The 22,870-nt window shown below is 43.6% G+C and overlaps 1 pseudogene; it reads left to right on the forward strand.

Moving 5' to 3' along the window:
- The first annotated feature begins 20,777 nt into the window (after positions 1–20,777).
- Positions 20,778–21,714, forward strand: LOC129018780 (large ribosomal subunit protein uL10-like; annotated as a pseudogene).
- The last annotated feature ends 1,156 nt before the right edge of the window (positions 21,715–22,870 follow it).

Below are 22,870 nucleotides of genomic sequence, written 5' to 3' on the forward strand. Positions count from 1 at the left end.
ACGAAATGAAGGCAGAAATAAAGATGTTGTTTGAAACCAACGAGAACCAAGACACAACATACCAGAATCTCTGGGATGCATTCAAAGCAGTGTGTAGAGGGAAATTTATAGCACTAAATGCCCACAAGAGAAAGCAGGAAAGATCCAAAATTGACACCCTAACATCACAATTAAAAGAACTAGAAAAGCAAGAGCAAACACATTCAAAAGCTAGCAGAAGGCAAGAAATAACTAAAATCAGAGCAGAACTGAAGGAAATATAGACACAAAAAACCCTTCAAAAAATTAATGAATCCAGGAGCTGGTTTTTTGAAAGGATCAACAAAATTGATAGACCGCTAGCAAGATTAATAAAGAAAAAAAGAGAGAAGAATCAAATAGATGCAATAAAAAATGATAAAGGGGATATCACCACTGATCCCACAGAAATACAAACTACCATCAGAGAATATTACAAACACCTCTATGCAAATAAACTAGAAAATCTAGAAGAAATGGATAAATTCATCAACACATATACCCTCCCAAGACTAAACCAGGAAGAAGTTGAATCTCTGAATAGACCAATAACAGGAACTGAAATTGTGGCAATAATCAATAGCTTACCAACCAAAAAAAGTCCAGGACCAGATGGGTTCACAGCCGAATTCTACCAGAGGTACAAGGAGGAGCTGGTACCATTCCTTCTGAAACTATTCCAATCAATAGAAAAAGAGGGAATCCTCCCTAACTCATTTTATGAGGCCAGCATCATCCTGATACCAAAGCCTGGCAGAGACACAACAAAAAAAGAGAATTTTAGACCAATATCCTTGATGAACATTGATGCAAAAATCCTCAATAAAATACTGGCAAACAGAATCCAGCAGCACATCAAAAAGCTTATCCACCATGATCAAGTGGGCTTCATCCCTGGGATGCAAGGCTGGTTCAATATACGCAAATCAATAAATGTAATCTAGCATATAAACAGAACCAAAGACAAAAACCACATGATTATCTCAGTAGATGCAGAAGGCCTTTGACAAAATTCAACAACCCTTCATGCTAAAAACTCTCAATAAATTAGGTATTGATGGGACGTATCTCAAAATAATAAGAGCTATTTATGACAAACCCACAGCCAATATCATACTGAATGGGCAAAAACTGGAAGCATTCCCTTTGAAAACTGGCACAAGACAGGGATGCCCTCTCTCACCACTTCTATTCAACATAGTGTTGGAAGTTCTGGCCAGGGCAATTAGGCAGGAGAAGGAAATAAAGGGTATTCAATTAGGAAAAGAGGAAGTCAAATTGTCCCTGTTTGCAGATGACATGATAGTATATCTAGAAAACCCCATTGTCTCAGCCCAAAATCTCCTTAAGCTGATAAGCAACTTCAGCAAAGTCTCAGGATACAAAATCAATGTACAAAAATCACAAGCATTCTTATACACCAATAACAGACAAACAGAGAGCCAAATCATGAGTGAACTCCCATTCACAATTGCTTCAAAGAGAATAAAATACCTAGGAATCCAACTTACTAGGGATGTGAAGGACCTCTTCAAGGAGAACTACAAACCACTGCTCAAGGAAATAAAAGAGGATACAAACAAATGGAAGAACATTCCATGCTCATGGGTAGGAAGAATCAATATCATGAAAATGGCCATCCTTCCCAAGGTAATTTACAGATTCAATGCCATCCCCATCAAGTTACCAATGACTTTCTTCACAGAATTGGAAAAAACTACTTTAAAGTTCATATGGAACCAAAAAAGAGCCCGCATCGCCAAGTCAATCCTAAGCCAAAAGAACAAAGCTGGAGGCATCACACTACCTGACTTCAAACTATACTACAAGGCTACAGTAACCAAAACAGCATGGTACTGGTACCAAAACAGAGATATAGATCAATGGAACAGAACAAAGCCGTCAGAAATAATGCCACATATCTACAACTATCTGATCTTTGACAAACCTGAGAAAAACAAGAAATGGGGAAAGGATTCCGTATTTAATAAATGGTGCTGGGAAAACTGGCTAGCCATATGTAGAAAGCTGAAACTGGATCCCTTCCTTACACCTTATACAAAAATCAATTCAAGATGGATTAAAGACTTAAATGTTAGACCTAAAACCATAAAAACCCTAGAAGAAAACCTAGGCATTACCATTCAGGACATAGGCATGGGCAAGGACTTCATGTCTAAAACACCAAAAGCAATGGCAACAAAAGCCAAAATTGACAAATGGGATCTAATTAAACTAAAGAGCTTCTGCACAGCAAAGGAAACTACCATCAGAGTGAACAGGCAACCTACAAAATGGGAGAAAATTTTCGCAACCTACTCATCTGACAAAGGGCTAATATCCAGAATCTACAATGAACTCCAACAAATTTACAAGAAAAAAACAAACAACCCCATCAAAAAGTGGGCGAAGGACATGAACAGACACTTCTCAAAAGAAGACATTTATGCAGCCAAAAAACACATGAAAAAATGCTCACCATCACTGGCCATCAGAGAAATGCAAATCAAAACCACAATGAGATACCATCTCACACCAGTTAGAATGGCAATCATTAAAAAGTCAGGAAACAACAGATGCTGGAGAGGATGTGGAGAAATAGGAACACTTTTACACTGTTGGTGGGACTGTAAACTAGTTCAACCCTTGTGGAAGTCAGTGTGGTGATTCCTCAGGGATCTAGAACTAGAAATTCCATTTGACCCAGCCATCCCATTACTGGGTATATACCCAAAGGACTATAAATCATGCTTCTATAAAGACACATGCACACGTATGTTTATTGCAGCATTATTCACAATAGCAAAGACTTGGAACCAACCCAAATGTCCAACAATGATAGACTGGATTAAGAAAATGTGGCACATATACACCATGGAATACTATGCAGCCATAAAAAATGATGAGTTCATGTCCTTTGTAGGGACATGGATGAAATTGGAAATCATCATTCTCAGTAAACTATCACAAGAACAAAAAACCAAACACCGCATATTCTCACTCATAGGTGGGAATTGAACAATGAGAACACATGGACACAGGAAGGGGAACATCAGACTTCAGGGACTGTTGTGGGGTGGGGGGAGGGGGGAGGGATAGCATTGGGAGATATACCTAATGCTAGATGACGAGTTGGTGGGTGCAGCGCACCAGCATGGCACATGTATACATATGTAACTTCCCTGAACGTTGCACACATGTACCATAGAGCCTAAAGTATAATAATAATAATAATAATAATAATAATAAAAGAAAAAAAAAACTGGAATCTAGCCATGAGCCTGGAAACAATAAGGTGGCAGGGCTAAATCGTGAGGTGAATTGGCTCACTTGGCAAGATACCTGTCTCAGCCATGATCTTTGGGGTCCTCAAAAAGGGAGAGCTTCTTCAGAAATGAAAGGAAAGACTCCTTCAGCTGGGGTTTGAAAGCTTGGGAGGCATTTGAATTCTCCTGTTATATCCCATTCCATCCCAATCTACTGTTTCTTAATCCATGCCCAAACTTCTACATAGGAATAAATGATGCTATGCATTAACCTGATATTGTAATTCAGCAATCCATAGGATCAAATTTCCAGTTCAGTTTTTGCCTATCTCTGCCTTGCAGCTTCATACTATGACATATTAATTCAGTAGCCATTACTTCTGTTCCTGTCTTGAACTGAGTATTTAGGACTTAGAGCTTGTCATTCTTATTTCTTTAATCTCTTCAGTGTCACTAAGAAACAACCACCTCCCCAGCTGGTCCTTGAATTAAAAAGCTGGTCCTTGTGCTTTTGATAACTCTTCTATGGCAGATGTCATTTAATTCCCCCAAGCCCTACCTTTAGTGGACACTCTGTTCCAGATAATACAGTTAATAATTTACCCAACAGTTTAATCATTGGATACCATACTGTGTGGATTTGCTGCATTTTACTCACTGCATCCTGAACTGTACCAGATAATCAAGTTCAGATTCGTCCTATTATCTTAAGGGTCTATTCCTTGTCATCACTTCTGGAACAAATTAGAAGTCAGGGTTTTTATCTTGCAAATAGGTCCACTCTGGCTAATTTAAGCACAAAAAGAATTGATTACAGGATATTGAGCAGTTCCCAAACTCTCCAGAAAGGCAGGAGAAACACACCCAAGAGGAACATTCAAAATCCTGCTATAGACCTGGCCTCAGGAAGCCCCCCTAGTGCTGCTTTTATGGGTCACAGACTCTTCTGCTGGCTCTGCTGACCTTACCACTACTAGCAGTGGCTGTTGCTGTGTGTGCTTCCCCTGCTGTCTCTGCACACTCATGACAGCAATCATAACTTCCATGCTCATTTCAACAGATTGTACTATTTTGCATTCTTTTGTGTCATAAGTGCCAGAGTCTGGTGTGGGGAGAGCTGATGGCTGGAGTGTCACAGGCCACTGCCTTAGCTGCAAGAGACACCATGAAAGCAAGTTTTCAGCTTTAATAGTGGGAGAAACTGTTGCCTGCAAAGATTCATAAGTTGGGAAATTCTCCAAAGGAAGGGCATTCAGATATTGGCTCTGTCATAGCTCAATGTGATTGAGTATAGACATCAAGGGTGAGTGTGGGTGAGATGAGGCTAGAGAGGTAAGCAGGGACCAGATTAGTAGAGCTTCAAGGCTTATTTTAAGGATTGGATTCTTCTAAAATTGCAAAGATTTTTAAAGGGCCTCAAATTGAGAAGAGGCTGTCACATGATCAATTTTTAACATTACAGTAAGAACATCCCTCTGGAGAGCTTATTGGATGCAGCAAGAGAGGCTGTGAGTGCACCTGTTATGCTATTTCACTTATTCAGATGAGAGATGATGGTAGTGTAATTGGAGGGGTCCTTGCTCCCAGAGCTCCCAAGATGGCGGCGGGCTGCTTCCAAAATGGTGGCAAGCCTTGTGTTCTCAGACCTGGGGTTCTTGGCCTCATGGATTCCAAGGAATGGAATCTTTGGCCATGCAGTGAGTGTTATAGCTCTATTAGAAGCCAAGGGTCATGGAAGAGAACTGTGGAACCCAGTGACTAGTATTTAGCTCAATTAGGATGAACCTGGGCACTTAGCCATGCAGGAACAATGGCAAGCCTTTAGCCCGATCAGGAGTGGCAATGGGTGCCTTGCTGGGTCAGGAGCACAGAGGACACCCTGCCAGATCCGAAGGGATGGAAGTCTGCAGTGGGTCTGCAGTGGTGGCAAACAGCAGTGGTGGACAGCAGGCGAAAGCTCAGCTCGAGCCAAGCCCTAACAAACAAGGACCAGAAGAGAGTGCAGTTGCAAGATTTAATAGAGTGAAAACAGAGCTCCCATACAAAGGGAGGAGACCCAAAGAGGGTAGTCATTGCTGACTTGAATGCCTGGGTTTATATCCTGATCATTGTCCCTCCCACTGTGGTCTCAGGCGATGGATGATTGGCTATTTCTTTACCTCCTGTTTTTGCCTGATTAGCATTTTAGTGAGCTCTCTTTATTACCTGGTTGGTTGGTGTGAGCTAAGTTGCAAGCCCAATGTTTAAAGGTGGATGCGGTCACCTTCCCAGCTAGGCTTAGGGATTCTTAGTTGGCCTAGGAAATCCAGCTAGTCCTGTCTCTCAGTCCCTCTCTCTACAGGAAAACCCAAGTGCCGTTGGGGAGGTTGGCTGACAACTGCTCTAACTGCTTCCTGCTGAATTGGGGTATAGTAGGGGTTGTGCAGTTGAGATTTCCTTGGGAGGGGTGCCTTCAATGTCATTAACATTGGAGCATGGGCTAGCAGGCTGGTCCAGGGGTCCACAGTAGATTTTAGTCATGGACTGCATCTGGGGCTCCATTTGAAGAACGATTTGTAGCTTTACAGCTTTGATTCTGGAAGAGACAATCTTAACAAGGAGGTTAAAGATACAGGCTCCAAAGAGGAGTAGTGATATTATAGCTGCTAGAGGTCCTAAGAAGGGGAGAATCCAGGGCATCCATTGGCTGAGGAGGCCCCAGGGTCCAGTGTTTTGAAGCTCCTCTGCTCTACATTGTATTTGATCTTGAATTTAACTTTCTCGGTGACAATTCCAGATTGATTAACGTAATAACAGCATTCTTCCCCTAAAAATAAAGAGGTTCCCTCTCTTTCAGTGGTTAACAAGTCTAAAGCTCTTTGATTTTGAAGGACTACTGATGCTAGGGAGTTAAGTTGATCTTGCAAGGTGACCAGGGAGTCGGTGACCTGTTCCATGTCACCATTTAGTTCTTGAGATAGTTTGTAGTAGAACTGAGTAGAGGTTGTGATACCGCCAATGCCAGTACCTTGTCCACCTAGCACTCCTGTTCCGATAACAAAAGGAAGAATGGGTACTCTTGTTGTGGGGCTTAGGTACAACATGATTGTATAATTCTTGTTCAGTGTAGATGGTCATAGGGGGCACTAAGAATGAGAGGAAGCACATAGATTCTGAAGAGCCATTCAAACAACAATAGGCTGAGGTACCACAGACAAAAAATATTCCTGAGGGTAGGCAAACTATTCGTGTGGGAGGAGTTACCCACCTGATGCATTGGGAGTTGGTTGTGTCTATAGTATTGCTAAATTTTACACAGGTGAGGTTTGAGGTGTGGGTTATTTCCAGACTGGAAACAAGAGTTCCTACTAAAATGGAAGTGGTGTTTATTTCTGTGCTGAAGTTGTTCCATTGTTCAGGTACAGGGATTGAAAGGTATGCCCTGAAGTGTAGGGGGAGGCACATCCAACAGTTAGTAGGGTTTTGGGCCGAGACCTCATGGAGCCCAGTGAAGGTGGTATTAAGTAGGCTTACCAGGCAAGTATGAGTATAGAGGGTTTCATATAGTTTTGAGAGATCTAGTCCTTTGTAGGGGCTAGGGGTGCTGTGTACCAGGGTCAGTTGGGAGATTATTTCCTTTATGTGTTTTTCTCTTGCCTGATCTTGAACTCCACCACCGTCAGACATACCAGTATGGGTAAAGTAAGTCCAATAGACAGTGGCTCCAATTCCTCCAGGACAACTAGGATTAATCATTTTCCCTGTCCAATAATGAGTATTTGCATGCATGCAAGGAGTGGCAGAGTTATAGCAGTTACCGGGCATATGGGTGTGGGCAGAGAAGGTGGGGGTTCCCTTAGATAAACTCCTATACAATGGGGCATCAATATTTCCAGGAAGCTGCATTATCCATAGAAACTCTTGCTAAGGGGAGCTATTGGTCATACGGCGGCATGGAGGGGGTGCAGTGAGAGTGAAATGGGGTAAGAGAACAGTAAAGAGAAAAATATGATAAGGGAGGGCCATGGGGATTTATGATTTTAGTTACTTTCCTCATGGGTTGTCATTTGAAGAGCAGGCACAGATCCTCTAGAGGTTCACAGGAATAGCTAGCATTGTATTTTAGCCCTAAGTATTTAACCTGCTATGAGCAGAGCTGAGCCTTTGGTTTGGAAACCTTGTAGCCACAGGTAGTGAGGAAATTTAAGAGCACTTGTGTGGCTTGATGGCACAAGGTTTCTGAATGGGTGGCTAAAAGTAAATTATCTACGTACCGAAGGACAAGAGTGTCCAGGTATGAGAATTGGCTCAAGTCTTGGGCTAATGCCTGGCCAAATAGAAGGGGGCTATCCCTGAACCCTTGGGGTAAAACAATCCAGGTGAGTTGAGACATTGGGTTTGAAGGACCTTCAAAGGCAAACAAGAATTGAGAGTCAGGATGTACAGGGATGCAGAAAAAGGCATCCTCAAGGTCCAGGACTGTAAACCACTCTGCTTCCTCTGGTATTTGGGAAAGCAGAGTATAAGGGTTAGGTACAGCTGGGTATAGAGGAACAACAGCCTCATTGATAATCCTGAGATCTTGCACTAACCTCCACTGTCCATTGGGTTTCTGTACTCCTAAAATTGGAGTATTGCAGGGGCTATTGCATGGTTTTACTAGGCCTTGGGCTTTTAGGTCCTTAACAATCTTTTGGAGTCCTTGTTGGGCCTCAGGTCTAAGGGGGTACTGCCTTTCATAGGAAAAAGAGGCAGAATCCTTTAGTTTAACTTGAACAGGATGGGCATTCTTTGCTTATCCATATTGTCCTTCTGTTGCCCAGACTTCAGGATTAATTCCTTCCTCAAGCAGGGGACAACAAACGGGTGTTCCTTCCCCTATGTTCAGGTGTATAACGGCCCCTGCTTTTGCTAGAATGTCTCTCCCTAACAAGGGAATGGGGCTTTCAGGCATAATTAGAAAAGCATATGAAAAATGTAAACTTCTCCAGTCACGACTTAGTGGCTGGGAGAAGTATCTAGTGACTGGCTGTCCTAGCATCCCACGGATAGTGACAGATCTGGACGACAGTTGTCCGGGACAGGAGAGTAAGAGTGAGAAGGCCACACCAGTGTCCAGGAGACAGTTAACCTCCTGGCCCTCAATGGTCAAGCATACCCGGGGCTCTGTTAGGGTGACGGCATGGGCTGGTGTTTGCCCCAGACACTCTCAGTCCTGCTGCTGGGTCACCTGGTTAGTGACTTCTGACTCAGAGGAACTTCATCCCCTGGGGCAGTGGGCCTTCCAGTGATTCCCTTGACATAAGGGGCATGGACGAGGGGACAGCTTACTTCTACTTGGACAATCTTTTTTAGAGTGTCCTTGTAGACCACACTGGAAGCAAGCCCTATTAGGCATTCAATTTGCCCAGCTTTTCCCTTTCCAGAGCCTCCAAAGTCTGCTTGCCTGTGGGCCATGAGTAAAGCGGTGGCCTTTTTTTAAATCCCGTTTGTCCCATTCTGCCTGCTCCTTCTGATCTCTATTATAAAAAACTGAGGTTGCCAAGTTCAATAGGGTTTGTAAGTTTCACTCGGGGCCTAAGGCAGACTTTTGAAGTTTTTTTCTAATGTCTGCAGCTGACTGAGTGATAAACTTATCCTTTAAGATTAGTTGGCCTTCAATAGAGCCAGGTGACAGGGAGGTATGCTTCCTCAATGCCTCCCTTAGTCTCTCCAGAAAGGCAGTAGGATTTTCTTCCTTTCCCTGTGTTATAGTGGACATCATTGAATAATTCATAGGCTTCTGCCTAGTTTTCCTTAGTCCTTCTAGCATGCAAGTTGGCAAATGTCTGCGGCACCAATCTCCATGTTCTGATTCTGTGTCTCAATGAGGGTCTACACTGGGAACTGCCTGCTGGCCTGTGGGGAATCATTCTCTTTCCTCTGTTGTCATCCTATCATTGATTTGACTGAGATACCAGAGATTGCCAAACTCTCAGGCTGCAGTTATGATGGCACTTTTTTCATTTGATGTTAGTGTCTGATTTAGCAGTAACATTATATCTCTCCAAGTCAGATCAAAGGATTGTCCTAACCTTTGTAAAACATCAGTATAGCCATCAGGGTTATCTGAGAATTTACCTAGGTCTATTTTAATTTGCTTTAAGTCTGAGAGAGAAAAAGGTACATGCACTCTGGCTGGGCCGAATTCTCCTCCTCCCACTCATTGGAGGCGGAATATTGCCACTCTTTGGTTCATTGGGGAATATTGCCACTCTTTGGTTCATTGTTTACCCCTTTGTCTGTCTCCTTTCAGACCATTTGGGTTGAAGGGGGTCCTTAATAGTTGGAGAAGAACTTGGGGGGGGGGATGCTGGGGTAGGGAGGTAGACTCTGAGGGCTTCCTGTAGGGCAAAAATCACACTTTCTACATAATTGGGAGTTGTCTCTTAATGAAAAGAAAGTTTGTACATATGGCAATTCACTCCATTTGCCTTCTTTTCTACAAAAGAGGCCTAGCTGTAAGATGGTGTTATAATTTATACTTCTCTCAGGAAGCCAGGTTTCTCCCCCTTGAAGAGGATATCATGGCCAGGCGGTACTGCAGAAGAATATGTCATTTCTTTCTTAGAGTCTGAGGGTCAAATTGGTCCCAATTCTCCAGAATACATCTTAGGGGCATTTTTGCCTTGGGGGGAACATTTCCCATCTGAAAAAAGAACATAGGGATGCCAGCACCCCTAGTCATTTTCCGATGAGCATTAGTCCTAGAGCGTCCTCTATAGTCATGCTTATTCCTTTCCAGGGTGCATAACCATCCAAGGACCTCTGCTTATCGGATTAGTTACACTCACCAGTGTAGCAGTCCTGCATCCCTTTTCCTGCCTCTCTTGACCACAAAGAAAGGGGTCCGGGCTACTGGATTCTAGTGGTCCTTTACCAGCATGCCCAACATTGCCTTTGTGCTCACGGGTGAGTCTTGGAGCTGGGCTGGGTTCCTGAGTATTTCATAACAACCCAGCTGCCCCATCAAGATGCATTCCCATAAACAACAGTTCTTATGCAAATTTATTTCAGAGAAGGTGTAGGTAAGGTTTTGAGTCAGGACTGAGACAGTTTTGATTCTGTAAGTACTTTAAGGCTTGGCCGAGTGCAAACAGCTCGCACATTTGAGGAGACCAATTACTAGGCAATTTTTCTAACTCTGTTTCCACAAGAGTCTCCCTATCAATTACTGAATACCCATTGTGGTTTCTTCCTCAGTCACGTGGGAGGGACCATCTATCGTCCTGTCCTGAAGGGAGTTCTTCCTAGGTCTGGTCAGACCTTTGTACGGTAATTAAGATTTAAATCCCCTGTTAGGAAATCGGCTGGGTTAAGGGAATTATCAGTGGTTGGTGTTAAATTACCTTTTTCTAACAGAATAGCCCCATACTTTAAGATTTTTGAGTTAATAAGCTACTTTTTTGCTTTTTTGACTTAGAGTAATTCTGAACTGGTGAGGTGTGCTCACAATGATGTTTCCTCTAAAAGTTACTTTTCTACTTTCTTTGTTAGCAAAGCAGTTGCTGTTACAGATTGAATGCCTCCATGGGTTACTGGATTAAGGATTTTTGATAGGAAAGCTACAGGTTGTCAGTGGTCTCAGTGTTTTCAGGCTACGCCCTTGTTTACACTGACAAGGTAGTATTGGAGTATTATAGCGTCATGGAAAAGACCTTCAATTATCAATTATAGGTTTTAAATTTACCCTGGCTTTTAAAGGAATAGGGCACACTTTTTTTTTTGTTTTGTTTTTTGGGGTTTTTTTTGTTTTTTGTTTTTTTACTATTTCTTTTTCTTTTTGACTCCCTCTTTGTCTCTCCTCTGTCTCGCTCTCTCTCCTCTGTGTCACTCTCTCTCCTCCATCTTGCTGTATCTTCTACATCTCATGCTCTCTCCTCTGTCTCACGCTCTCTCCTCTGTCTCACACTCTCTCTCCTCTGCCATTACAAATTTGGGGCCCTGGCAAGCGTGGTAGGGAATGGGTCCCACATAACTGCCTATGTTGAGAGCTGTATACCTAAATTGGGAGGGACATCAGGAATAAGAGTCCCTGGATTTATAGCCTAGATGCCTAAGGAAGCAGCATAGAGCTTCCTTAGATCCCTTTGGAGATACAACTTGCTAGGTGAAATGAAAGTCTGAACCATTAGTACCTAGGAGGTAGGGATCAGGAGAAGTAGATTCAGAGGTAAGGAGAATTTTGGGGCTATACTTTCAAGAAAGTCACGGTCAGGACCCAGGAGGTATGGGCCAGAAGGAAAGGTAGGGGTGCACGCATGGGCGACTGTTGAGCAGAGACTTCTAGCTGCGCCATGATCTCAACCAGCTAATGCCGGGAGTTCGGGTGACACCTTTCTGCCTCTAGTCAGCCCTCAGCTTCCCCAAGAAAATTGAAAGTCAAAGCTGGCTCCAAGCAGACCAATGTCCCCAAGGGTTGGGGGTTGTTAGAAAGCCCTTCCCCTGATAGCCTCAAACCTGAGTCTTAAGTCCGGTGGCCATGCTAATCGTGTTTTTTTTTTTTTTTTGAGACGGAGTCTCACTCTGTTGCCCAGGCTGGAGTGCAGTGGTGCGATCTCAGCTCACTGCAAGCTCCACCTCCTGGGTTCACGCCATTCTCCTGCCTCAGCCTCCCACACGCTAATCATTTTTAACCTGCTGACAGGTGCCTGGTATTTTCCTCCAATTCTAAGGAAGGATAGGACAGAATAGCAAGCGAAAGAGGTCCAATATTACTCACCGCTTTGGAGATCTCTTCGTGGTTACCAAAATGTCACCGGGGGGTTCCTTGCTCTCAGAACTCCCAAGATGGCAGCAGACCACTTCCAAGATAGTGGCAAGCCTCTTGACCTGGGGTTCTTGGCCTCACAGATTCCAAGGAATGGAATCTTGGGCCATGCGGTGAGTGTTATAGCTCTATTAGAAGCCATGGGTCACGGAAAAGAACCGTGGAACCCAGTGACTAGTGTTCAGCTCAGTTAGGATGAACCTGGGCAATTAGCTGTGCAGGAACAATGGCAAGCCTTTAGCCTGATCAGGAGCAGCAATGAGTGCCTTGCTGGATCAGGAGCACAGAGGACATCCTGTGGGATTCCAAGGGATGGAAGTCAGCGGCGGGTCTGCAGTGGTGGCAAACAGCAGTGGTGGACAGCAAGCGAAAGCTCAGCTTGAGCCGAGCTGTAACCAACATGTACCAGAAGAGAGTGCAGTTGCAAGATTTAATACAGTGAAAACAGAGCTCCTATACAAAGGGAGGGGACCCAAAGAGGGTAGCCATTGCCGACTTGAATGCCTGGGTTTATATCCCAATCATTGTCCCTCCCGCTGTGCTCTCAGGTAATAGATGATTGGCTATTTCTTTACCTCCTGTTTTTGCCTGATTAGCATTTTAGTGAGCTCTCTTTATTACCTGGTTTGTCGGTGTGAGCTAAGTTGCAAGCCCCACGTTTAAAGGTGGATGCGGTCACCTTCACAGCTAGGCTTAGGGATTCTTAGTCAGCCTAGGAAATCCAGCTAGTCCTGTCTCTCAGTGGCATGAGCAATATTGGTGACAGAGAGGAAGAGCTGAATTCAGTAGACCTGATGATGGTTGGATAGAAGCAGGTGAGGGAGAAGGAAGTGTCTAGGATGCCTTCAGGTTTCAGGCTACTGTCCCTGGATGAACGATGTTGCCACTCACTGGGATAGAGGAGACTGTGCATGGTTCTGGTTGGGGCAGAGATGTGGGTTGTTTGTGCTGTGGGGGGTATTGAAGATCCTCTATCTGCTTTTAAACAAGCTGAACTTGAAGTGTCTTTGGGATATCCAAAAGAAGATTTCAAGAAGGCCGTTTGATATATAGATCTGGATCCCAGTAAAAAGGTCTGGGCTGAAAATAGGAATTTATAAGCGAACAGCTCCTAAGCTGGCACTTGAAATGTAGCTGTGAGTGAGATCATTTGGTGGGAGTGTGTAGGGCAGAACAAAATAGTTCTAGAAAGGTATTTGGAAAGATGAAACATTTTTTTCTCTTTCCTTTTTTTCTTAGTCCATGACCTGTATAAGGGATGAAACATTTTAATGGCCAGTTTAGTGGGCTCTCTTGGTTGTTTTCTCAGAATTAGCATCCTCCGTTTCTCTTCCTAATCCCTATTTTGTTCAGATATTTCCTTTCTCCTTTTGCAGCTCTGTGCCTCTGCAGAATTTGACTTCATCTTCAATTCTACATGCGGCATGATTAGCATACGGGCAATCCTATTCCTCTTTCCAATGAATGGTTCAACAATGGCCATGTGACCTGCTAATGAGAGAGGAGAGAAGACCAGTTGTTAGGCTTTGGGAAAGTTTGTCCTTGATCCCAAGAGGGCACCAGAGAGAAATCAGTTTAAGTCTTTTGAACATCTTTGAGTTTAGATGTGTTGTCTGGCACTGCTGCATCTCTCCTGCTATCAGCTTGAGCATGTAGACATCACTGAGAGTGGCAGGAAGAGAGAGAGATGCTAGAAACCCAGGGCCTTGGAGTTTTTTAATCTACCAACTCTGAAATCCTGTTTCACTTCCTTACTTCCTTCTATATGAGATGACACTTTTTATCATCTTTTTAGTTGGTTTGAGTTGAGATATCTGTTACTTGCAGCAGAGGAAAATGAGGCTGCACATTTACACCAGATCCCACAGCTAGTAAGAAAGACACCTGGAATTTGACCTTAAGTTGGTCTGAAGGCAAAGCCCATATGCTAGAACTATCGCCCTGCCCATTAAAGACACATTTGCGTTTTCATTAGTTATTTTTTGGTAATTCCAGGACAGGAGATGGCAAAGGGGAGATAGTAAATATTTCAGGCTTTGCAGGCCATATGGTCTCTGTCCCAATTATCCAACTCTGCTGTTGTAGCAAAAGTAGTAATAGAAAATATGTAAACGAGTAGGTGTGGCTGTGCTCCAATAAAACTTTATTTACAAAAACAGGGGGTGGGCCTGTGGGTTGTAGTTTGCCAACGCTTGTTCTATTGTAAAAGACTAAGAAAATTCTGAATTAAGACCCCGTGTTTTAATTACAAGTGTCATTGTAGGAAATAGTGACTGAATCCAGTTTAAGCACAGTCATGTGCCATTTAATGATATTTTAGCCAAGACAGACTGCATATACAATTGTGGTCTTGTAAGATGATAATGGAGCTGAGAAATTCCTATCACCTGGACACATCTTGCTGATCCTGACTCTGTGGAGGTGGCTAATGTGTGTGTTTGTGTCTTAGTGTGGCAGGCCAATTCTCCCTGACAATTGCCCAGACAGGCCTGCATGCCAGGCACACAGACAGGCCTGCATGGCTCTCCAGTTACGCAGACAAATTTCCACAGCACTGCCTTAACATTGAGCAAATCGTTAAACCTGGGGAAATTGGTGCCCAGACATCAAAGCTAGAAATGAAACATATGGTCAGTAGGAGCCTTGCATGGGCTTCTCCCTAACCTGGAGCAAGTCAAAGTAATAGAGACAGCCTTACATTCCTAGTGCCAAGACCCATCTTGGGTCAATGGAAACTGAGACAAGTCAAGGTAACAGAGGCAGCTGTTTGAATAGATTCATTGGAGAGCATAAGGCAGCTCTCCAGATCAAGCTGTAAAGGAGATAAGATAGAAATAGTCACTCTGGTACCACAGTAGACAGGCCTGAAGGTACTGAGCCCTTTTAATCAAACTAAGCATTTTTTGCCTCTGATCTTCTAGTTGAAACAAAATTAGTTACCAACAGACTTAGGCAAATGCTATACTGCATATAGGCACATAACCCCAACCTATATAAGCACTAAGAAAATTGTAACACTTTGAGTTGGTCTGGTGGAATTATCTCGGGCCTTCTCCCTGTATCCAGTTACAGCAATGAATTTCCTTATTTCCTAGTTTGTCTGCTTCTTGTTATTGGGCAAATGCAGCTGGACCCGGCTTCATTCTGAGAATATTAGTTTTTTAAAAAATTAAAAATGTAGACCAAGCGCAGTGGTTCACACTTGTAATCTCAGCACTTTGGAAGGCCGAGGCAGGTGGATCACGAGGTCAGGAGTTCGAGACCAGCCTGGCCAACACAGTGAAACCCCTTCTCTACTAAAACTACAAAAATTAGCTGAATGTGTTGGTGGGCACCTGTAATCCCAGCTACCCGGGAGGCTGAGACAAGAGAATCGCTTGAACCCAGAAGGTGGAGGTTGCAGTGAGCTGAGATTGTGCCACTGCACTCCAGCCTGGGTGACAGAGCTAGACTCCATCTCAGAAAAAAAAAAGGAAAAACCTTACAGAATAAAGATATAAGGAAAGAAAATATTTTTGTACAGCTGTGCAATGTGTTTTAAACTATTATTAAAAGAGTCAAAAAGTGTTTAAAATTTTAAGTTTATAAAGTAAAAAATTACAGTAAGCTAAAGTTATGATTGAAGAGAATTTTTTATAAATTTAATGTAGCCTAAGTGTACGGTGTGTATAAAATCTACAGTAGTGTCCAGTAATGTCCTAGGCCTTCACATTCACTCACCACTCACTCACTGACTCACCCAGAACAACTTCCAGTCCTGCAAGCTTCATTCATGTTAAGTACCCTGTACAGGTGTACAATTAAAAAAATATTTTAAACTGTACTTATACTGTGCCTTTTCTATGTTTAGATGTGTTTAGAGACACCAATACTTGCCATTGTGTTACAATTGCCTACAGTTTTCAATACAGTAACATGATGTACAGGTTTGTAGCTTAGGAGCGATAGGGTATCCCATAGAGCCTAGGTGTGTGGCAGGCTGTACCATCTAAGTTTGTGGAAGTGCACTCTATGATGTTCAAACAATGATGAAATTACCTAATGATACATTTCTCAGAATATATCCCTGTTGTACTTGCTGCAACCTGTGAAATTTCAACACACAGACAAATTCTATTTTGCTTTTTTAAAGTTTTTTTTTAAATCTATGTCCCAGAATAGCAAGATTTGGATCAACATAACACAAATTGATTTCTAAATATTGAGTAATTAAGAATGATTCACAAATATAGCGTTATAACCAAGTGCCCTAGGGCATTTGCAAATCTGGGAGGCTGAATGGGTTATGGTGGCTGCCTGAGGATTCTGGGAGATGAGGTTGTCTTTCCTTCTCTGACTCTATCACCGCTTCCTCCTCACTTCCCTAAGGCAGCAAGGGATGCTGGATCCTTCCCAACTAGAAGTGCCTATTGCACAAGGCATATGGGTGTAGTTAGGAGTGGGGTGGGGCTGAGGCAGTTAGGATCCCACCCCTGTCTATTCCTAGTACATGTTCAGATAACTTTGGACAACCAGAACTTTCGACTTGTTCTACAGCAATCATCAGAGAATTATTAATAAATGCTCTTTTTTGGGGAGCTTATAAGGTCTTTGATCTGTGGGAAGAGAAACACTTACTCCTTATTTTGTTTCTATCCTAGAGCTTGCAACAATAATCAAAGTGTGAGTCAGTGAGGGTCTGTTGGCCAGAGTTGGCAAAAAGAAAGGTGAGATGAAAACCTGAAGAAATCAGTAACAGAACTGAATGATTTTGCAATGGCTGGGGGTAGTGAAAAAATTTTAAATGCTTCCACTTTCTGCACAGCGGGACATTCTCAGGGAAAGCACATTTTACGATGGACTCTCCACAGAGCAGAATATTTAATATTTCAACGTAGCAATAATACAGTCAAGGGCAATCAATAACAAGTGCCACTTTTCTACCTGCCTTGATGAATGAAGGTGGGCTCTGGCCTCTCTCCAGTTGGTGCCTTTCTGCCTGGCCTGTGCTTGTCAGCTGGGGAAGCATTAGCGGCCCCTGGATCCTGCTCCAGGCTGACTTCCCAGCACCCACCTCTGAGTTGGCCTGTCTTGTCTGTCACTACCAGAGAGAAGCCCCCTCGGGCTGCAGGGCTGAGCAGAAATATACAGTGAGGCCAGCTTAAACTCCACCATCCCCAAACACTGGATCAGGCTTCCACTGGTGCAGGTTAATTCCAGCCATAGCGTCCTGCACAGGTGGCTCAGGAGGGAGAGCCACAAAGCCTAACGTGACAAGCGTTTCATTTTACAGGATGCTTGCTGAAGACTGGGCTGGAAGAAGAGAAGATTTCAAAACACAACACAATTAGCCCCACGTCACAGGTGTGTACTAAGCAAAACCACAGCCCCAGAGCAGTCTTGGCTCTGAGTTGCACCACAAAGCTGAGGGCCTGGCCGGGAACACAGGCTGTCAATTTCAAAAGAGAACCTTAGACAGAAAGTCATCACTTATTCATGTTTCATAAGCACACACAGACATTCAAATCCCTTAAAGACAGGATGCTGCATCACTTCAATTAACAGCAAAGTGAGGCCATTTGCGGCTCAAATTCCGCCAGCTGCTCATGGTAGGCGAGCTTCCGCAAGGAGGCAGTAAGTTGTCAAGCCCAATGCTACAGAGGCCAGTTGAAATACAGGAAAGGGCCAGACTCAGTGGCTCACACCTGTAATCTTAGCACTTTGGGAAGCCAAGGCAGGCAGATCACTTGAGCTCAGAAGTTTGAGACCAGCCTAGGCAACATGGTGAAACCCCATCTCTATACAAAGTACAATTAGCTGGGCATGGTGGTGTGTGCCTGTAGTCCTAGCTATTTGGAGGGCTGAGGTGGAAGGATGGCTTGAACCTGTGAGGCGGAGGTTGCAGTGAGCCAAGATCACACCACTGCCCTCCAGCCTGGGTGGCAGCCCCAGACCCTGTTTTCAAAACAAAACAAAACAAAACAAAAAGAAAAACAAAGAAATCTAGGAAAGACTAACCTCCTCAGCTCTAGGAAAGATATTTGGGCATTTTTATGTTTTTCTTAATTTGCGGTACAAAACCAGAAAGTCTTAGTATTTGACTGTGAAAGCTGTCATAATCAAAATGGAGTCACTAACGTGAAGAAAACTGTAACAAATAGAGCTAGGGAAGGCCATGGGAAGAGTGTTCTCACACATGTATGCCTGAGTTTAAAAACTCAACAAAACCACAATCTTGCACAAAGGCCGTCACAACCTTACACAAAAAATACTTCTGCAAGGACATTTGCCCAGCAACTGCCTGTTCAACATCAGACTGGTGGTGACCCTCATAGCCAAGGATAATTATTTCAAAACAATTGTGTAATGTATTGTACAATTGTGTAGTTTTATTTGGCATGAATATTCCCATTGCCATGCCTAGGCGCAAATAAATCTCTTTTCTTTTAGAGATCCTCTCTGTCATTTAGGTTGACATGAGCTTTACTTGATAGGTAAGAAGAGGTACAAATTAGAAATAGCAGACCTATTGGAGAAGGTGAAGCAGCAGCAAACTCATTATCACATGAATGGATGTTCTGTGTAGTTGGAATAAAAAGCTGGGACATTTTACTGGGACCTAAATGGCTTCAAATCAATGCCTCATACAACTGTAGGCATTAGATGGAACAAAACAAAACACCAACAGCGAAACACACAATACTGCAGGAATCATGATAACCAAGTAGGTCTCTATTGATAAAACTTTTACAAAGCTGTTGTTGACACAGCGTACCTCAAGTATTGGAGGGAGATGGCCTTGGTGTAACCCTTTGTCCTAACATTTATTGATGAGAATCATCTGGTTGGAAGGCCCTTGTAGAGACCACTTAGTTCCAAACTCTTAACCAGGTGACATTACCTGCCCCATCTCCTGGCATGGGGCATTTGGAAATGTTTGGGTGTGGTTCTGGTTTTCATTATAACTGAGGATGGGCAGCTTTATAACTAAGAATTAGAGACCAGATGTCAAGGGGCATTAAACATCCTTAACCCCTATATATGAGCAGTTACACATTAGAATGATCCCAACTGAAAAGTCAGTAGTGCCTCTGTGTTAGTCTGTTCTCATGCTGTTAATAAAGACGTACCTGAGACTGGGTAATTTATAAAGGAAAGAGGTTTAATTGACTTACAGTTCTATATGGCTGGGGAGGCCTCACAATCATACCAGAAGGCGAATGAAGAGCAAAGTCACATCTTACATGTTGGCAGGCTAGAGAGTTTGTGCAAGGGAACACCCATCTATAAAACCATCAGATCTCATGAGACTTATTCACTACCACGAGAATGGTATAGGGGAAACCACCCCATGATTCAATTATCTCCACCTGACCCTACCCTTGACATGTGGGGATTATTACAATTCAAAGTGAGAGTCAGGTGGGGACACAGCCAAATCATATCAGCCTCCATTGGGAAACACTAACTTAGACCAATCACCCCATTATACAGATGAGAAAGCTGAAGCTTCAGGTTATGAAGTTTTTTATCTAAGATTGCCCAGGTCAGTGACAAAGCTGGGCCCAGGACCCAAGATTCCTGACTCCCACTTCAGGGTATCCTTCCTTAAGTTTCCAGTGACCACCTTTCATAAAATTAGGACTGAGTTTGACAAGTGGGAGGGTACACCTGTGTAAACCTAAAGTATCTGAGACAGGTCTTAGTCAATTTAGAAAGTTTATTTTGCTAAGGTTAAGGAAGAACCATGACACAGCCTCAGGAGGTCCTGACAACATGTGCCCAAGGGGGTTGGGGTGCAGCTTGGTTTTATGCATTTTAGGGAGATATGAGACATCAATCAATACATGTAAGATGTATATTGGTTTGGTCTAGAAAGGTGGGACAACTCAGGGTTGGGGGGCTTCCAGGTTATTGGTAGATTTAAAGATTTTTTTTATTGGCAACTCCTTAAAAGTTATTATCAATAGAAAGGAATGTCTGGGTTATGATAAAGGTTTGTGGAGACCAAGTATTTATCAGGCAGATGAAGCCCCCAGGTAGCAGGCTTCAGAGAGAATGGATTGCAAATGTTTCTTATCAGACGTAAAGAGTCTGTTCTGTCAGTAATTCAAAAGGGAGAAGGGTATAATGAGGCATGTCCAGCTCCCCATTCCCATCATGGCCTGAACTAACTAGTTGTTCAGGTTAACTTTGGAATGCCCTTGGCCCCGAGGAGGGGTCTATTCAGATGGTTGGGGGGGCCTTCGAATTTTATTTTTGGTTTATACCTGGGACAACAGGATAGCATTTTAAATCAGGACTGCCCTGAGAGTGCCTCCCAGCTCTGTATTAGGCTGACCTGGTGCCTGTGCTCCAAAGCCTCACTTGCTGAGATCCACTAACAAGGCAGTCTTGGTGAGTGGACCAGATGGTGGAGAATCGTTGTTTTATCACAGGGAGGAGGAGACGCTGAAACTCTGGGTCCTCCAGGAGAGGTGCCATGGTCATAGCAGTTCCTGCACCCCACAGGCAAAGCTTCTTGCTCCTCTCTGGGGGTAGAACTTTCTGCACTCCACACAAATGGGTAAGGCATACCACAGTAGGTTCACTTGCAGCCATCAGACAACAGACATTTGATTTTTTACATGCTTTTTTGTAAAGACACATGCAAGTCTCTCCAGGCATCCTTTGAGAATGACATCGTGTTTAAAACTCTGCATGGCAATCCCTGACACACTGCTGTGATGCCCAGGGAAGACAGGGCGACCTGGAAGTCCAACTACTTCCTTAAGGTCATCCAACATTTGGATGATTATCCAAAATGCTTCATTGTGGGAGTGAACAATGTGGGCTCCGAGCAGATGCAGCAGATCCAAATGTCCCTGCAAGGGAAGGCTGGCGGACAAGAGCACCATGATGCATGAGGCTATCCAAGGACATCTGGAAAACAACCCAGCTTTGGAGAAACCATTGCCTCATTTCATTTCTGGGGGAATGTAGGTTTTGTGTTCACCAAGGAGGACCTCACTGAGATCAGGGACGTGCTGCCACTTATGTTGGTGCCATTGCCCCATGTGAAGTCACTATGCTCACCTGGAACCCTGGTCTGGGACCCAAGAAGACCTTTCTTACAGGTTTTCGGCATCAGGAACTAAGATGTTCAGGGGCTCCATTGAAATCCTGGGAGAGGTGCCACTGATTAAGACTGGAGACAAAGTAGGAGCCAGTGAAGCCACACTGGTGAACATGCGGAACATCTCCCCCTCCTCCTTTGAGCTGATCATCCAGCCGGAGTTTGACAACTGCAGCATCTACAACCCTGAAGTGCTTGACATGGCAGAGGAAACTCTGCATCCTTGCTTCCTGGAGGGTGTCTGCAATGTTCCCAGTGTCTGTCTGCAGATTGGTTACCCAACTGTTGCATCAGTTCCCTATTCTATCATCAGCGGTTACAAATGGGTGCTGGCTTTGTCTGTGGAGACTGATTACACCTTCCTCCTTGCTGGAAAGGTCAAGGCCATCTTTGCTGCTCCATCTGCATTTGTGGCTGCTGCTCCTGTGGACACTGCTGCTACTACTGCTGCTGCAGCCCCAGACAAAGTTGAAGCCAAGGAAGAGTCAGAGGAGGATATGGAATTTGGTCTCTTTGATCAAATTCCAAAAAGCAACAAACTCAGCTAGCTTTATTTGCAAAACGAGGAAATAAAGGCTTGCTTCTCTTAAAAAGAAAAGAAAAAAGACACATGCAAACAAAAAGAAAGAAATGACCCCCCGAGGTGAGGTAGTGTCAGTTTTTCAGCTGAAACAGAGAACAAAAGTTATTTAAAGAGCTTGCAACTTTCTGAGGATGACTCCTGCTTGAAATGCTGGGCCTGTCCTGAATTCCCTGTACTTTGTACCTTCCATGGCATGGATCATGTTCTGTTCTTCCTCTGTAATAATTTATGCACACTTAGCTGCTCCTGGTGTTAGATCCCAAGCTCTGCAGTGCAGACTGTATTTTAGTAATCTTAAGCCAACACAGTGCCTCACATAGGCACACAGTAGACTTTTCAAAAATGCTTGTTGCATAAACAAGTGCAGACCAACTAACTCAGAACTGAGTCTTTTTCCTTCTGCTGCTGATATGCTGGGGCACTCACAGATATGGGGACCATGTCACTCTCCTTTCATTCCTTAAGGTTTCTCATATGGTTTGGATATTTGTCCATTCTAAAATCTCATGTTGAATTGTGATCCCCAATGTTGGAGGTGAGGCCTCATGGGAGGTGTTTGGGTCATGGGAGAGGGTCCTTCATGAATGGCTGGGTACGGTCCTGTTGGTAATGAGAGTGAGTACTCGTTCTATTAGTTCACTTGAGATTTGATTGTTTACAAAGTCTGGCACCTCCCCTCTCTCTCTTGCTCCCTCTCTTGCCATGTGATGTGCTGGCTTCCCTTCCCTTCCACCATGATTGTAAGCTTCCTGAGGCCTCACCGTAAGCCAGGCAGATGCTGGTGCCATGCTCATATAGTCTGCAGAACTATGAGCTGAATAAACCTCTTTTCTTTATAAATTACCCAGTCTCAGGTATTCCTTTATAGCAACACAAATGGACTAGTATCAAATAGGTCTAGAGTCAGATGGTTGGAGTTGAATCCTGCCTGTACTGTTGACTGTTTGACCTTGAAGAAGTTATTTAATCTCTTTGGGCTTCAGGGTCCATATCTGTACAATGACCATGATAACTGTACTTATAAGACTGCTGAGAGTATTCAGTATGGGATAATACATGTGCATTCCGGAGTATTTTCCAATACCAAAAACCAATTCTCCAATTCTCTGGACACCAACTGG

This window comes from Pongo pygmaeus, chromosome 17 (assembly GCF_028885625.2).
Source record: "Pongo pygmaeus isolate AG05252 chromosome 17, NHGRI_mPonPyg2-v2.0_pri, whole genome shotgun sequence".
NCBI lineage: Eukaryota > Metazoa > Chordata > Mammalia > Primates > Hominidae > Pongo > Pongo pygmaeus.